The sequence below is a fragment of the Lithobates pipiens genome, unplaced genomic scaffold (genome assembly GCF_037356315.1).
Source record: "Lithobates pipiens isolate NorthernLeopardFrog02 unplaced genomic scaffold, aLitPip1_a1.2 Scaffold_28, whole genome shotgun sequence".
NCBI lineage: Eukaryota > Metazoa > Chordata > Amphibia > Anura > Ranidae > Lithobates > Lithobates pipiens.
Window position 1 is genome coordinate 176787816 of NW_027507789.1, and position 18611 is coordinate 176806426.

Here is an 18611-nt window from a genome sequence, read left to right on the forward strand (position 1 = left end):
AGATTGGACACTTTTGGTGCTATTTTGGGACCATTCACGTTTACACAGCAATCAGTGCAATTAAAAATGCATTGATTACTGTGTAAATGTGACTGGCAGTGAAGGGGTTAACCAGGAAGCGGCGCTGCAGGGGTTAAATGAGTCCTAGGGAGTGATTTTAACTGTAGGGGGGATGGGCTACGTGTGACACAACATTGATCACCGCTCCCGATCACAGGAGCTGTGATCAGTGTCAGTGTCACTAGGCAGAACGGAGAAATGCTTGTTTACATCAGCATTTCCCTGTTCTTCCTCTCCATGAGAGGATCATGGGACATCGAGTCCGCGGGACCCGCGATCACATTAACGGAGCTCACGGCAGAGTAACGCACGCACGACCACACGGTGGCAAATTTAAAGGGACATACCTGTACGCTCCTTTTGCCTGTCTGTGCCATTCTGTCGATGTAAATTTTCGTGTGGTGTTTGGCAAGTGGTTAATGTCTAAAAAGCTAGCAGCAAAAGTGAGTACACCCCTAAGTGAAAATGTCCAAATTGGAAACAATTAGCCATTTTCCCTCCCAGTCATGTGACTCATTAGTCTTACCAGTTCTCAGTTGTAAATAGGAAGCAGGTGTGTTAAATTTGGTTTTAGCTCTCACACTCTCATACTGGGCACTGCAACTCATGGCAACGAACTCTCTGAGGATCTGAAAAAAAGAATTGTTGCTCTACATAAAGAATGCCTAGGCTATAAGAAGATTGCCAAGACCATGAAACTGAGCTGCAGCATGGTGGCCAAGAATATACAGTGGCTTAACAGGACAGGTTCCACTCAGAACAGGCCTCGCCATGGTCGACCAAAGGAGTTGAGTGCAAGTGCTCAGCATGAGATCCAGAGGTTGGAAATAGATGTGTGAGTGCTACCAGCATTGCTGCAGAGGTTGAAGAGGGGTGTGGGGGGGGGGGTCAGCCTGTCAGTGCTCAGACCATATGCCTAACACTGCATCAAATTGGTCTGCATGGCTGTCTCCCCAGATGGAAGCTTCTTCTAAAGATGATACACAAGAAAGCCCGCAAACAGTTTGCTGAAGACAAACAGACTTAGGACATGGATTACTGGAACCATGTCCTGTGGTCTGATGAGATCAAGATAAACGTATTTGGTTCAGATGGCGTCAAGCATGTGTGGCGGCAACCAGGTGAGGAGTACAAAGACAAATGTGTCTTGCCTACAGTCAAGCATGGTGGTTGGAGTGTCATGGTCTGGGGCTGTATGAGTGCTGTTGGCACTGAGGATCTACAAGTCATTGAGGGAACCATGAATGCAAACATCGCCGCAGAGACTGGGCCCACAGGGCAGTATTCCAACATGATAATGACCCCAAAAACACCTCCAAGATGACCACTGCTCAGCTTCTTTAGCCAGGCAGTGGTCATCTTGGAGATGTTTTTGGTAAAGGTGATGGACTTGCCAAGCATTTCTCCAGACCTAAACCCCATTGAGCCTCTGGGGCATCCTCAAACAGAAGGTGGGGGAGGTCTCTAACATCCACCAGCTCTGTGATGTTGTCATGTAGAAGTGGAAGAGGACTCCAGTGGCAACGTGTGCAGCTCTGGTGAACTCCATGCCCAAGAGGGTTAAGGCAGTGCTGGAAAATAATGGTGGTCACCAATGTGAGGGGTGTACTCACTTTTGTGAGATATTGTATACAAGAATAAAGAATGTAGTATATTGAGCATATTTAATACCTAGAGTAGTTTTTTTTATCCCCTGCTCTATAAAAAAGTTGAAAGTGCCTTCCTCAATTAGTATTTAGTGCAGTGGTCGCATACATTGGTGGGCAATGGGAGAAGGACCCTTATATTATTGGTCAGTGGGATAAGGACTCTCTTACATTGTACACTAGTGGAAAAACTGCCCCATTTTTACACAGCTAAAAAGATAATTGAAACCAATGGTTACTGGGCACTAGAAACGCGTCAATGGTCAATGAACCCTCATCAAGCTCTGAAGGTATCCTGGGGTTCCACCAAATCCTGCTGTAATGGGTGGGTGTCACAGGGAGGAACAAGTTAGAGCTGAGGGGGACTCAGAAAAGCATAGGTGAAATATACTGCAAGTTACAGTCCTTGGTGACTGCAATAGTTTTTTGGTTTTCAGGCTTAGAGCATTTTTCTTCATTAACAGAAAAAATACCTGTTGATCATGCAAGACATCCAGTATTCTTGTAACTTCCTGTATAATGAACTGGTATCTCAACCACTGCTGTCAGTTTTCCCAGTTATCTTCTGTGAACTTCCCAACCCCTCCTCCCAATCTAAGGGAGATAAGGAGAGGTGGAGGTGTTTGTAGTCCAAATTGGGAAGACAGTATAGGGTGACTACATTGCTCTTCGATAGATACAGTACAGCAAGTGAGCATTGTCACCCTAGGGCAGGAAATGTGTCATTGGCAGGATCGCCAGGTGAAAATAAAGGAAAAAGCTTTAAAAAGAAAATGAATGCAGTCACCACATCTAAGGTCCATGGTCAGGTTTGGTTATATGTTATAGTTATTAATACCCCATAAACCTGTCAGAGGCATCTTTGGGTGTGCAGTGATCATTAGTTGTATATTGCTAATCTAAGACTTTAGCCTCGTACACACGATCCGATTGTTGGCCAACAGAGCGTCAGACTTTTTTCCGAAGGGCGTGTGCCTGGATTTTATCTTGCATACAAACGGTACAAATTGTCATCCAACAAACGCGAACGTAGTGACGTACCACATGGAATTTCAGCTCTTGAGCGCCCCCCTTTGGACGCCTTCTGCTAATGTCATGTTTGGTGAGCATTGATTTCGAGCATGCATGTTTGTACTTTGGACTTTTGTATGACAGACTTATGTACACACGATAGGAAAATCCGATAACAGACCATTGTCCGCGGAAAATTTATAATCCTTCCAGTCTGTCATCACACAATTCCCAGCAGAAAATCAGATCATGTGTACAAAGCTTTAGTCTGCTTGTCTTCAGCAAACTGTTTGCGGGCTTTCTTGTGCATCATCTTTAGAAGAGGCTTCCTTCTGGGACGACAGCCATACAGACCAATTTGATGCAGTGTGCGGTGTATTGTCTGAGCACTGACAGGCTGACCCCCCACCCCTTGAACCTCTGCAGCAATGCTGGCAGCACTCATACATCTATTTCCCAAAGACAACCTCTGGATATGATGCTGAGCCCGTGCACTCAACTTCTTTAGTTGACCGTGGCGAGGACTGTTCTGAGTAGAACCTGTCTGGTTAAACAGTTGTATAGTCTTGGCCACTGTGCTGCAGCTCAGTTCCAGAGTCTTGCCAATCTTCTTATAGCCTAGGCCATCTTTATGTAGAACAACAATTTTTTTTTCTGATCCCCAGAGAGTTCTTTGCCATGAGGTGCCATGTTGAACCTCCAGTGACCATTATGGGAGAGTGAGAGCGATAATACGAAATTTAACACAGCTGCTCCCATTCATACTTGAGACCTTGTAACACTAATGCTAGCAGTTTAGACATTATTGTAGAAAAATGACCCGTACTCCGGTGGTTGCTCTTAAAATTTCTTCATTTTATTGAATAGCCACAGTGAACAAACAAAGTGTCAGGGCTGACTTAGCCCTTCCTCCTCTGGGCTGGCCGCTCAGCTGTCGGCTAATTGCAAGCTCTCTTCTCTTTCCACAGTTACCAGCTATTCCCGATGATGCTCATCTGATCTGCCTATTTAAAGCCTTCCAGCTCACTCTTTCCTTTGCCTTCACGTTGGTCACATCACTAGGAACCATCTCCTGCTGTTTGTTTCAAGACTGACTTGCTGACATCCCTCCTGGCTTCTATCCTGCTTGCAGTTGCTCTCCTTGGATCCCTGACGTCTGGACTGGCTGATTACCTGATCTGGTTTATGAACTTTGGACTGGCTGACTACCCGATCTGGCTACTGGACTCTGGCTATGCTTGAGTACTCTTTTTCCTATTTACCTTTTTATTTTCATTAATAAACAAGTGTGATTTGATTGTACTTTTGTCTCTGTCTGTTTCATGGTTCCTGACACACAGATTAAGTCAGTTGACACATTTCAGCCTATAAGGCCTTAGTCATAACCACATTACAGACATAAAACTTTGAAATAATTAGTAGCTCCAAAGATCACAGGCTCCGCCCAAAAACCATTAAATAAAAAAAAAGATGAAAATAATAATCCAGGTATGTGAATAAAACCAGAAGAGAGAAAGGAAATTCTTCTTTGCTTTGTATCATCTGTACTTCAATATGTCTACTTTTTATTTCTGTTATCAAATAATTTGTCTTATATTCTGTACATGTAATTTATTTTAACATAAAATAAAAACTTTTGAACAAGGAAAAAAGACACAAGTCCAACCTATGTGTGTGATTATATGTCAGTATTACCTTGTATATCCCTGTATGTTGTGGTCGTTCAGGTGCTTATCTAATAGTTTTTCGAAACTATAGATGCCCCCTGCTGAGACCACCACCTGTGGAAGGGAATTCCACATCCTTACATTAAAGAACCCTCTATACCAGAGATGTGCAATTAGCGGACCTCCAGCTGTTGCAAAACTACAAGTCTCATCATGCCTCTGCCTCTGGGTGTCATGCTTGTGGCTGTCATTGTCTTGCTATGCCTCATGGGACTTGTAGTTCTGCAGCAGCTGGAGGTGCACTAATTGCATATGCCTGCTCTACATAGTTAAACCTTTTTTTCTCTAATTTTAGTGTCTTAAACTTCCTTCCGCAAAAAAAGTTTTATCCCTATTGTGGGGTCACCAGTATGGTATTTGAACATTGAAATCATATCCCCCCTCAAGCGTCTCTTCTCCAGAGAGAATAAGTTCAGTGCCCGCAACCTTTCCTCATAACTAATATCCTCCAGACTAGGGATGAGCTTTGTGTTCGAGTCGAACATACGTTCGACTCGAACATCGGCTGTTCGCCCGTTCGGCGAAATCCGAACGTTTTGGTCCGTTTGCGCCAAATTCGTGTGGCGCTCACGGCCCACAATGCACTGCGATGGCGCAGTGCATTGCTGGCTTATGATTGGCCAAGCATGCACTGTGACCCCGCATGCTTGGCCAATCGCAGCGCCAGCAGCGAGTAGAGCCATGATTGGCCACAGGCAGGATGCCTGTGGCCAATCATAGCTCAGGCTGTGTAGTGCACGCCCCACACTATATAAGGCCGCCAGCGCGGCGGCCTTGTGTAGTGTGTTGGCGTCTGAAGAAGTGGGTGTTCTGTGTACCTTCAACACAGTACACACCGATCGTTTTCGGACGATTTTCGATCTTGCTGTTGTGTAGTGGTTGTTGTCTGCGTGCCCTGACCGCAGTATACACCGCTATATTCACCTCACCTATATAGCTAGTGATCTATCTTTTATAATAGAGCTTGCAGTCAGTAGTGTTAGGAGCTTGTGCGTGCTGTCTGCGTGCTCTGTACCCAGTACATACCGCTATATCCACCTACATAGCTCTTCTCTATTTGAGCCCACTTGCCATCTGCAGGAGTTATTGGAAGTTGTGTGTGCCTCCAGCACAGCACAGTATACATCTGTATATACCCCTTTATCTCTGGTGTTCTATAATAAAGGCATCTGCAGGAGTTAGTGGGTGTTCTGTGTACCTTCAACACAGTACACACCGATCGTTTTCGGACGATTTTCGATCTTGCTGTTGTGTAGTGGTTGTTGTCTGCGTGCCCTGACCGCAGTATACACCGCTATATTCACCTCACCTATATAGCTAGTGATCTATCTTTTATAATAGAGCTTGCAGTCAGTAGTGTTAGGAGCTTGTGCGTGCTGTCTGCATGCTCTGTACCCAGTACATACCGCTATATCCACCTACATAGCTCTTCTCTATTTGAGCCCACTTGCCATCTGCAGGCATTATTGGAATTTGTGTGTGCCTCCAGCACAGCACAGTATACATCTGTATATACCCCTTTATCTCTGGTGTTCTATAATAAAGGCATCTGCAGGAGTTAGTGGGTGTTGTGTGCCTCTAGCACAATATACACTACCCAACTGCTTTTTTACCCAACTCCCTTCAGGCCATTACCATGTCTGGAAGGCCAGCAAGGAGAGGCAGACAGGCGCGAGCCGATAAAAGAGGGCAAGCAGGCTCTGTGTCTAGACTCTAGAGACAACAGTGCTGGTCGTGGACGCGGTGCATTGTCATCAGCACGTGGCCATGGGACACGCTTGTCCTTCTTTTCGGCAGCTGGACATGTTGAGCCGCAACATGCCAACGACTAGGTAGAGTGGATGACCAAGCCCTCTTCATCCTCCTCATCCTCTCTCACCCAGTCTCAGGGTACTAGCAAAGGAGCTGCCAACGAATCGTCTTCCCTCCTCTCAATGTCATCATCAGTGACTCCTTCCCTAGACCCACCACGTCCTCCTGAGGAGTCTCCTGAACTCTTTGAGCACAGTGTTGGGTACATGCTCCAGGAGGATGCCCAGTGTTTTGTAGCCTCTGATGATGACACTCAGCTAGAGGAAGGCAGTAGCGTGAATGCAGAGAGAGGGGATGCTCAAGAAGGACAGCAATCTGGCAGTCATGTTCCACAAGCTGCAGTATACTGCCAGGTTTGCTACAGCGATGAAGAGGGAGGGGATGATGAGGGCACTGACTCCACGTGGGTGGCTGGTAGGAGAGAGGAGGAGGAGGAGGAGGCACATGTCCAACGAGGCAGGATGCCCTCCGGGGGCCAGCTTAGGGGCAGCACACCGACTGAATCACACCGCAGAGCTCCGCCTGTGCAGGGCGCTGCCTCTGCACGTTATTCTAAAAGTTCTTTGGTGTGGGCCTTTTTTGAGACGAGTGCATCAGATCGCACCGCTGCTATTTGCAACATATGTCTCAAGCGTATCTCGCGTGGCCAAAACATCAGCCGCTTGGGCACCACATGCTTGACCAGACATATGTTGACCTGCCATGCAGCTCGTTGGCAAGCGTACCTCAAAGACCCACACCAAAGAACAAAGCGGACCTCTCCTTGCTCCTCATCAGCTGGCATCTCCAACCCCACTAGACCTTCAGTCCTCTCTGAAACCTGCTCTGAGAGGAATAAAGGTGTAGAATTAGGTGTGTCACAGCCAAGTGTTTCCGGGCACTCTGCTAGCAGTACACCCACGTCCGATTATAGCAGGCAAATGTCCCTGCCCCAGCTGCTGGACCGGCGGAAGAAGTTCACTCCCAGCCATCCACATGCCCAGCGGTTGAATGCTAGCTTGGCTAAATTGCTAGCACTTCAACTGCTGCCTTTTCAGTTGGTAGACTCGGCCCCCTTCCGTGAGTTTGTACAATGTGCGGTTCCTCAGTGGCAGGTCCCCAAACGCCACTTTTTCTCACGGAAGGCGATTCCGGCTCTCTACCGGCATTTGGAAGGCAATGTCCTTGCCTCCCTGCACAGGGCGGTCAGCGGTAAGGTGCATATTACCGCTGACTCATGGTCCAGCAGGCATGGACAGGGACGTTACCTGTCTTTCACGGCCCATTGGGTCACTCTTCTGGCAGCTGGGAAGGATGCAGGACAAGGTGCAGTAGTGTTGGAGGTTGTTCCGCCACCATGCCTCCAAAATGCTACTATTGGTTGTGACACACCTCTCTCCTCCACCCCCTCCTCTTCTTCTTCCTCCATGGCCTCTTCCAGTGCTCTGTCCTCAGAACCAGCGGTGCTCCGTAGGCGTTCCAGGGGCTACGCAAGTACGCAGGCAAAACGATGCCATGCCGTGCTTGCGCTGGTTTGTTTGGGGGACAGGAGCCACACTGGGGTGGATGTTTTGTCAGCTCTGCAGGGGCAGGCCGAGAGGTGGTTGATGCCACGCCAGCTTAAGCCAGGAATGGTGGTTTGCGACAATGGCACCAACCTCCTCTCCGCCCTCCGACAGGCACAACTGACCCATGTGCCCTGTGTAGCTCACGTCCTTAACCTGGTGGTGCAGCGGTTCTTGGGCAGGTACCCCGGCTTACAGGATGTCCTGAAGCAGGCCAGGAAAGTCTGTGTGCATTTCCGCCGATCATTTAATGCCTGTGCTTGGCTGGCTGAGCTCCAAAAGGAGTTGAACCTGCCCAAGAACCGCCTTATATGTGACATGCCCACCAGGTGGAACTCAACGTTGGCCATGCTGCAGCGGCTGCACATGCAGCAGAGGGCCACCAGTGAGTACCTGTGCGACTACGGCACCAGGACAGGGTCAGGGGAGCTCGTTTTTTTCTCACCACGCCAGTGGGGCATGATCAGGGATGCATGCACTGTCCTGTCACCGTTTGAGGAGGCCACAAGGATGGTGAGCAGTGACAGTGCATGCATCAGTGACACTGTACCTCTTGTCCACCTCTTGGAGCATACACTGCGTGGAATAATGGACAGGGCACTTGAGGCAGAACAGAGGCAGGAAGAGGAGGACTTCCTTGCCTCTCAAGGTCCCCTTTATCCAGACAGTGTTCCTGCTGTGCCACCCATCACACAGGAAGAGGATGAGGAGGAGGAAGAGGAGGAGGAGGATGATTGTGTCAGCATGGAGGTGGAGGCTGGCACTCAGCATCAGCAGCAGCAGCAGCAGCAGTCTTGTAGGGATGATTTACAGTCCCAAGAAACACGTGGACTTGTACGTGGCTGGGAGGAGGTAGCTGCGGATCATGTTGTCCTTAGTGACCCAGACGACTCCGGACCGAATGCCTCAGCTAACCTACGCTGCATGGCCTCCCTGATCCTGCAAAGCCTGCGGAAGGATCCTCGTATTCTTCGGATCAAGGAGAGGGACCATTACTGGCTGGCCACCCTCCTTGATCCACGGTACAAGGGTAAGGTTGCCGACCTTATCTTGCCATCGCAGAGGGAGCAGAAGATGAGACATCACCGGGAGGCCTTGCAGAAAGATCTGTGCAACGCGTTCCCAGAGACTGGGAGGTTACAAACTCCTGGTCCTGGACAACGTGTTGCTGAGGCATCGGTCAGAAGGAGCGGTGGAGAAGGTGGCCGTCTGACTGATGCTTTCAGACAATTTTTTAGTCCGCAGCCCCAAGGTATGATCGGTTCCAGCAACCATCGCCAGCGTCTGATTTACATGGTGCAGGAATACCTAGGGGCAAGGTCAGACTTGGACACCTTTCCCACCAAAAATCCTCTGGCTTACTGGGTCTTGAGGATGGATCACTGGCCAGAGCTTGCACAGTATGCAATTGAGCTACTGGCCTGTCCTGCATCCAGCGTTCTTTCGGAACGCACCTTCAGTGCTGCTGGTGGCTTTGTTACCGATCACAGGGTGCGGCTGTCTACCGAATCAGTTGATCGACTGACCTTCATCAAGATGAATCAGTCTTGGATCACCCACAGCTACCAAGCACCTGAAGCTGATGTAATCGAATAATTTTTTTTGAAATATCACATCCCTTCAAGACTGCCTATGCTGATGCTGAGTGACTGTCCTGTTATGTTGATTGTCTATCCTTTTCCTCCTCCGATGATATGTTGGAAAACATTTCTGGTTCTGGGTGATGCCATCAGCCCAATTTTTCTGCCCCTGTTTAACAGGGGCGTTTAAGTACAATTTTTGATGCAATGCTTTGCAGCAGGGCTAATTCCTGCAATAAAACAAGAGTATATGGGAGAGGTTGCAGTGTCGTAGCACCAGCACCAGTGCCTAAGGCCCAATTTTTCTGCCCCTGTTTAACAGGGGCGTTTAAGTAAAATTTTTGATGCAATGCTTTGCAGCAGGGCTAATTCCTGCAATAAAACAAGAGTATATGGGAGAGGTTGCAGTGTCGTGGCACCAGCACCAGTGCCTAAGGCCCAATTTTTCTGCCCCTGTTTAACAGGGGCGTTTAATTACAATTTTTGATGCAATGCTTTGCAGCAGGGCTAATTCCTGCAATAAAACTAGAGTATATGGGAGAGGTTGCAGTGTGGTGGCACCAGCACCAGTGCCTAAAGCCCAATTTTTCTGCCCCTGTTTAAGAGGGCGTTTAATTACAATTTTTGATGCAAAGCTTTGCAGCAGGGCTAATTCCTGCAATAAAACTAGAGTATATGGGAGAGGTTGCAGTGTCGTGGCACCAGCACCAGTGCCTAAGGCCCAATTTTTCTGCCCCTGTTTAACAGGGACATGTAATTACAATTCTTGATATAATATTTCACAGGAGGGCCCGTTCCTGTGCCCACCCAGAGTAACTGTCAGGACTTATAGTGTTGTGGCACCAGCACCACAACCACCAAAGGTCAATTTTTCTACCACTGTTCAACAATGGCATGTAATTACAATTCTTGATATAATCGTTCACAGCAGGGCGCTCCAGCGCCCACCAAGAGTAACTTTGAGGGCTTATAATGTTGTGGCAAAACCAACACCTTGTTTCGCCATTTCTGCAGAGCATATAGGGCAGGCCCCTACTTTCAAACATCCAACTTACAAACATCTCCTACTTGCAAACGGAAGGAGACAACAGCAAGTGAGATGGAAAAAGATGGACGACAAAACAAATTATACAGGGGTGATAACCCTTCCCTATGTTTTCCAAAAAGCTTAAACATTTTTTTTTTGACTGGAGCTACACTTTAAAAATATACCAGCTGAAAATTACAAACAGATTCAACTTAACACAACAAACCTACACAGTCCCTGTCTTGTTTGCACCGCCTGTATACTGCTGTTCTGAGTATATAGGGCCTGGGGGCCACACGCATTTCCTTTTTTTAATATGGGTACGGGGTTCCCCTTAATATGCGTACAAGACCCAAAGGGGCTGGTAATGGGCAGGGAGGGCTACCCATGCCATTTTTCTCAATGATTTTCAACCATATTGCAGGAACCAGATATAACATTAAAACCGCAAGCAGCTTTAAATGACGTTATTTCCGTTAAATGTCATTTTGTGCAGGGACTGTTCTAAACACGGGAAACACGTGGCACTTCACAGGCATACTACAGACACCCACCAGGCACCATATTTAAAGGAATATTTCACTTTTTTCCCCCAATTTAATCGTCATTAAAATCAGTGCTCCCGCCAAAACGGCCGTTTTTAAAACTTTTTTTTGCATTGACCCATGTCCCCTGGGGCAGGAGCCAGGTCCCCAAACCCTTTTTAGGACAGTATCTTGCATATTAGCCGTTAAAATTAGCACTTTTAATTTCGAACGTTCGAGTCCCATAGACTTCAATGGGGTTCTAACGTTCGTACGAATTTGGGGTCCGTTCGAAAGTTCTGGTGCAAACCGAACCAGGGGGTGTTCTGCTCATCCCTACTCCAGACCCTTTATTAGCCTTGTTGCCCTTCTTTGTACTCACTCCATTTCCAGTATATCCTTCCTGAGGACTGGTGCCCAGAACTGGCCAGCATACTCTAGGTTCAGCCAGACCAGAATCATGTAGAAAGGGAGAATTATCGCTTTATTTCTGGAGTTAATCCATTTTTTTATGCATGCCAATATTTTGTTTGCTTTGTTAGCAGCAGATTGGCACTGCATCCCATTGCTGAGCCTATCATCTACTAGGACCTTTTCCATCCTAGATTCCCCCAGAGTTTCTCCCCCAGTGTATAGATTGCATTCATATTTTTACCAACTGAATGCATTATTTACATTTTTTCTACATTAAACCTCATTTGCCATGTAGTTGCCCAACCCATTAATTTGTTCAGATCTTATTGCAAGGTTTCCACATTCTGTGGGGAAGTTATTGCCCTGCTTAGCTTAGTATGTCTGCAAATACAGAGTTTGAACTGTTTACCCCATCCTCCAGGTCATTTATGAACAAATTAAATAGAACCCTGTAGGACCCCACTACCCACCCCTGACCATTCAGAGTATTGCCTATGTAACACCACCCTCTGAACTCGCCCTTGTAGCCAGGTTTCAATCCATGTACCTACCCTATGGTCCATGCTAATGGACCTTATTTTGTACAGTAAACGTTTATGGAAAACTGTGTCAAATGCTTTTTCAAAATCATGGGCCTTTCTTTATCTAGATGGAAACTCACCTCCTCATAGAAGGTTAATCGATTGGTTTGGCAAGAACGATACTTTATGAATTCATGCTGATTACTGCTAATGATACAGTTTTCATTACTAAAATCTTGTATATAGTCTCTTATGATCCCCTCCAAGAGCTTGCATACTATTGATGTTAGGCTAACTGGTCTGTAATTTCCAGGGTTGTATTTTGGGCCCTTTTTAAATATTGGTACTACATTGGCTTTTCTCCAATCCGCTGGTACCATTCCAGTCAGTAGACTGTCAGTAAAAATTAGGAACAATGGTCTGGCAATTACTTGACTGAGTTCCCTAAGTGCCCTCAGCAAGGCATCCAATCCTGGTGATTTATTAATGTTACGTTTCCCAAGTCTAATTCTAATTCTGTCCTCTGTTAGCCATGAGGGTGCTTCCTGTAATGTGTCATGAGGATAAACACTGCAGTTTTGTTTACTAAAGCCCTCCCGATTCCCTTGTGAAGACTTATGTTTCCTATTTGTGTGATTTATACTGAAGTCAATTGACCTGTGATTGCTGTTTCCTAAATTGCCCCCTATTTCCATATCGATCAGGTCTGTATTGTTGGTAATCAGTAGATCTGGTAACGCTTAATTTCTAGTTGGTGCGTCTACCATGAAATTGTCCTGTAAGACATTTAGGAACTGTTGAGCCTTAGACCAATGTGTGGTTCCTTCGCCCAGTCTATGTCTGGATAACTAAAATCCCCCATTATGATAACACATCCCATTCTAGCTTCTAATCTAAATTGTGATAAGAGGTCTGTCTCCCCCTCCTCCCTCAGGTTAGGGGCCTATTGCATACTCCTAGTATTATTTTCTGCTTAGCTTCATCCCTTTGGAGCTCTATCCATAAGGATTCCACCTCCTCCCTAGCTCCCTGAGTGATATAATCTCTCACATTCACTTGTACATTATTCTTTATATATAGACATACCCCTCCCCCTTTTTTACCCTCTCTATCCCTGCGATAAAGGGAATACCCTTGAATGGTTGCCAGCCAATCATGACAGCTATTGAACCAGGTCTTTGAAATTCCCATAAAATCCAAATCCAAACCCATCGACTTAGTTTTAAAAACCCCTCTAACTTTTCAGCCATCTTTACTCCCAGCAAATCTGCATAATTTAGGTGCAGTTCATCCCTTCTGTACTAATCCTTCTGTACTAATTCCTTGACCTAGTCTTCCAGGAACCCAAAACCCTCCTTACTACACCAACTCCTCAGCCACTTGTTTACTTCCCTAATCTTCCTCTGCATTTCTGTTGTGGCTCGAGGTACCGGTTGTATTCCTGGGAATACTACCTTGGAGGTCCTTTTCCTCAAGCTCCCAAGTCCCATCTGCCTCTGACTTTTTCATTGGTGTCAACGTGCACCATGACAGCCGGGTTTTGCCTAGCCCCTCCCTGTAATCTGTCCACCAGATCCGTGATGTGCCAAACCCAAGCGCACGGTAGACAGCATAAAGTTCAGCCATTCAGGTCTTTGTAACAGATTGCCGTCTTTGTCCTTCTAAGAATTCATTCCCCTACCACCAGAATCTGTCTTTCCTTTCCCTTCGCTTCCCCCCCACTCTCACTGGAGTTCTTCCCCTGGCAGCTAGGAGAGTCCCTCAGATCTAGCAATGCTGGTCCCCGACTGATTTTAGCAATGCCATTCAATGGATCATACTTATTTGGATGCTCCAGCCCTGGATCGGCCTCCCTAGCACTTCCCCCTCTATCCTTCTTGACTGTCACCCATCTACTTTTTTCTGGTGCCTGCACCTCTTTCTCTCCACCTGCCTCTGTGCTGGTCCCTGCCGCCACCTGCTGGGTATGTTCTCCTTTAGTATGAAGGGTCTTCTCAGTGCTGACAGTTGCTTCCCTAGATTCAGAACCTGGGCTTCCAGGGAAACAATGTGCTTACATTTTGCACAGCAGTATTCGCCCTCAAACAGATAAACAAGGAACTCATACATGCCACAAGATGTACACCCAATTAATCCAACCTGGAGTATAAATAGCCTAGTAACATTCTATTTTGCCAACATTTGCACAAAACAAATGTACATGCAATTTCGTAGAATGAATAGTTCTGCAATTTTTTTGCAAATACACCTCTAAGGCCACGTACACACGCGGGGACTGTTCGCCCAACTTTGTCCGCTGAACAGTGTTTCGGCGGACAGTCCGCTCGTGTGTGGGCTTTCAGCGGACAGTTTCAGCGAACAGTCTGCTGAACAAAGTTTTTCGGAATTTCCGAAAAACTGTCCGCTGAAACTTTGTTTGAGCGGACAGTCCCCTCGTGTGTAGGCTTGTTCGTCAAACTAAGTTCCGCGCATGCTCAGAAAGGATTTACACGCCGAAGTTTGCATTGCAGTGTATAGGACGTCGTTTTCTAGTCCCGTCGTACGTGCCGTTCACGTCATCGCGCACGGTTTCAGCGGACTGTTCGTTCGTCGTGTGTGGGCAAGTCCGTCCATGCTAATTTTGAGCGGACTGTCCGCTGAAACTGTTTGACGAACAAGGTTGAGCGAACAGTCCCCGCGTGTGTACGCGGCCTAAGCCCTTGTACACATGGTCGGAGATTCCGACGGAATGTGTCCTATTGGACCGTTTTGTCGGATATTCCGACTGTGTGTGGTCTCCATCGGACTGTTTCCATCGGAATATCCGACGGACCAACTTTTACAACTTGCGGGTAAAATTTTCCGACAAAATGCTCCGATCGGACATACTCCGATCATGTGTAGCCTACTCCGACGGACAAAGTGCCACGCATGCTCAGATCAAATTCCTAGACCAAAGCTATTGGCTACTAGCCTGAACGTAGTCCCGTCGTAACAAAATAACGTCATCACGTTATGTACAATCGGATTTTCCGACAACTTTGTCCGACCGTGTGTATGCAACAGTTTCGGACAACATCCAACAGATTTGGTTGTCAGAATGTCCGACCGTGTGTACAAGGGCTAAGTCTTATATGAGCATTTGGATAACTATTTACACATATTTTCTTTTTTTTTTTTGTGGAAGAGCTGTTTGGAACAAAAACATCTGCTCTAAAGTGGACCTGTAGGAGAAACCAAAACCTCTCTAATACACTGTGTTATTTCTGTGTTCTGGGCACAAATAGCCATTACACCCATCCTAATCTGGTTTAACAATCAGGACACAAGATGCCATATGGTTATAAACAGCCTTGCACTGGTTGGGAACTTATTTTCCACCCTTATTCACCTCTATAAATTAAGTGGTTCAGCATTCATTATAATCACAGTACTACTAATTAAGAGATTCCACGCACTTGTGTTAATTGGAGGATGTGCTGTTCTCAAAGGTAATGGAGGTAATGAACTGTCAGGTCACCTTTAGGTGAGGTGACAGATGCACACCAAAGGGATCAAGAGTGCACCACAAGGTTGTGGACCCTAAGGCTGACTACTGCGGATGGGAGACAGATCCCACTGAGGTCAGAGAGTAAGATTCCCTGGGGCGCGGAGTCTAAGAGCCAACAGGTGTTCACCAGACCCTCCAGTGGTGAGGATGGATTTGGCTGCAACTGGCTCCAGGTCGTGACCCCCAGGGTCCCCCAGCTCGCACCCACCGTAGGCAAAAGGAGGATAGGAATAGTGAGGGATAAAGCCAAGGTCGGGGCCACAAGCACACAGGAATATTCAGGGACATGCCAATAGGTCAGGATCACAGGCAAACAGGAATAGTCAAGGACACGCCAAAGTCGGTAACAGAACAACAGACAAGCACACGGCAGGTAACAGGAAGCTAAACACACAAAGGAATACACAATGGTTGATCAGCAGGGTTGGCCTGCAGTGCACAGGTTAATATAGAGTTCTCTGATAGGAGCTAGGGTGGAGTCATGCCAGAGGATGGATTACAAAAGCAATCAGGTGAGGGTTGGCTGGTCTCTAGAGATGAACACATGGAAACAGGTAAGCAGAACTCTATTGCATAACCATGACAGTACCCTCCCTTTTACCAGGCCTCCTCCTCCCCCGCCTGGGTCCAGGCTTAAAGGGAAACTCCAGATGGAACCTACTCCAACAGACTAGGGGCAAAGACCTCAGATGCAGTGATCCAAGACCTCTCCTCAGGGCCAAACGCTTTCCAATGTACGAGGTACTGAAGAATGCCTTTACGGAGCCGGGAATCCAAAACTTGACTAACCTTGTATTTTAGATTATCCTCAGAGACTGGAACCGAGGTAGGGAGAGGACGAGAGGACTTGAGGACTAAAGGCTTTTTAGGAATGTGTAAGGGCATGAGAAGATCAGGAGCCTGAGCAGGGTTCCCCAGACCGTTAAAGATGAGCTGGGCATCTAGAACAGGACCACCAGACTGGGCAGAGGTCAGTGGATCCCTGAGGTCAGGTTGGTTAGAAGGTGACATGTCACAAGAGTCAGGCTGGATAACACAAACAGAATGCAGAGAACCCTGAGAAAAAGATTGAAAACCCCACCTGGCCGAATGAGGCAGTCTATCCAAAGGATGGATTGAGCCTCTTAAACGGGTTTGGACGGACATAGAAGCAGTAGGGCGAGGCCGGGTCACCGAAGGTCCTGAACAAGAAGCAGGAAGCTCATTGGGCATGGGCTGGACTGGCATAACTGGTGCAGAGGCCGACTGAATAGTATTGTCAGGTGTAGCGACCATCTCAATCACATCACAGGGCATAGCAACTGTGGAACTTGCAGACAAGTTAGCCTGGCTGTGCATCCAAGGGAGATTACTGACAGGCAAAGGTAAATGGTTATGCAAACTGGAGTGAATGATCGACTCAGGTTCATAGGTGGGCCCCTCATCCAGAGTACCACATGACCTAGAGAGTGCATCAGTCCGACTATTGCAGGACGCATCCCAGAGATCGCTATATACAGCGGGAAGAACAGAAGATACTGGGATGGTGGTAACAAGAAGTTTCTCTTTTTGGGTACCCTTGAGTAGGCAGGAAGAGGAACAGGAGGAACCCCAAGCCAGGATCTGTCCAGCAGACCAGTTAACGGTGGATATTGAAGCCGTAACCAAGGAAGACCTAATATGATAGGAGATGAAGCCTTAGGTAAGACAAGGAAAGATATCCACTCCTGGAGGAGTGTCCCTACTAACATCTTAACAGGAAGAGTCTGGAAGCGGATAGGGCCCCCTGGGAGAACAGTGCCATCAATTGCCAAGACCACCAATGGCACTGTAAGGGGCAAAAGGGTAAGTCTCATGGAGGATGCAGCTTCCCAATCCATGAAATTGGCAGCGGCTCCGGAATCCAGATGTGCGAGACCGAACGAGCAGCATATATATACACCTACCTCTTTATTGCAGCTAAGCAGACCATAGCCCAGGGCTGGAAGACCCCAAGCTTTGCCTTCCAGGGAGTGAAGATGCGCATGACCGCTATGATGCTCAATAAACAAATGTCTACTATCCTGAAACATTCACACTGCACATTTCTTGTGGGAACCTTTGATTCCTTATGAGTGTCCTACGCTCCAACTGGCATGTTCAGGCCACATATGGCCGCTACCTCCTAAGCTTCCGAGTCTCAAATGTCCCTTGCCATTCTCCTTCCCCCTCTCCTTTCTTTTTCTTCTTGCTATAAGCTCCCCTTTTCATCTCTGGTCTCTTTTTTTCTTGGTACATTGTGTACAGTTGTCACCCCTATGGCATGTTATTTGGTATCAGCTATTATGACTGCAGCCCTTACTGGAGGCTTTTTCTTTTTTCTTTGTAATACCCGATTATTGAAGGGGATCAGATAATTGCCTGGTCGCATTTCAGCAAGTCAATTATACCCAAGCCAGTCATACCCAGGCCTCCCTTCTGTTTGGGAGTGTATAAGGTCCATGAAAGGTATCAAAGATATCTGATGTCTGGGTTTTCCTTAGTCTTTATTGCCAATGCTCCAATGCCAATGTAAACAGAGTTGGAGACAACAGGCATCCTTGACTGTACCCCTGGAAATTCTGAAATTCTGAGATTTATAGACCATGATCATCAGAGATGCTATGGATTCCTCATATAAAATTCACAAGATAGATAAAAATTGTACAGGGCCTTTCTTAAGGAGAAAGGAAGGGTGTGTGTCCTTCCTGAGAGTCATTTAAGGCCCACACTGTTGTGGCCTGGTGCGTTGTGCTATGTTGAACTTAAACTGCTTGCCACCTGCCTGCAGTAAATTTACTGTGGGCAGGTGGCACTCGCTGCTAACTCGTGCTGTCACTGGCTACAGTGAGATTTTACCAGTGGGTGGCAGCCAATTATTTATGTCTGGGACTTGTTGATCGGCTGTAGCCAATCACAGCACAGAGCCATGTGTGTTTACAAACAAGCAGGGCTCTGTACACAGATCAGTGATCTGGCTGATTTTCTCCCTCTAAAACAGGTTTACTATGACTTTAAACCAGGGGTCTCAAACTGGTGGCCCTCCAGCTGTTGCAAAACTACAAGTCCCATTATGCCCCTGCCTGTGGCAGTCATGCTTGTAACTGTCAGCCTTGCAATGCCTCATGGGACTTGTAGTTTGGCTGGAAGGCCGCCAGTTTGAGACCCCTGCTTTTAATGGTTTGTTTGGGCCAAGCTGGCCAAAATTAAATATTTCCT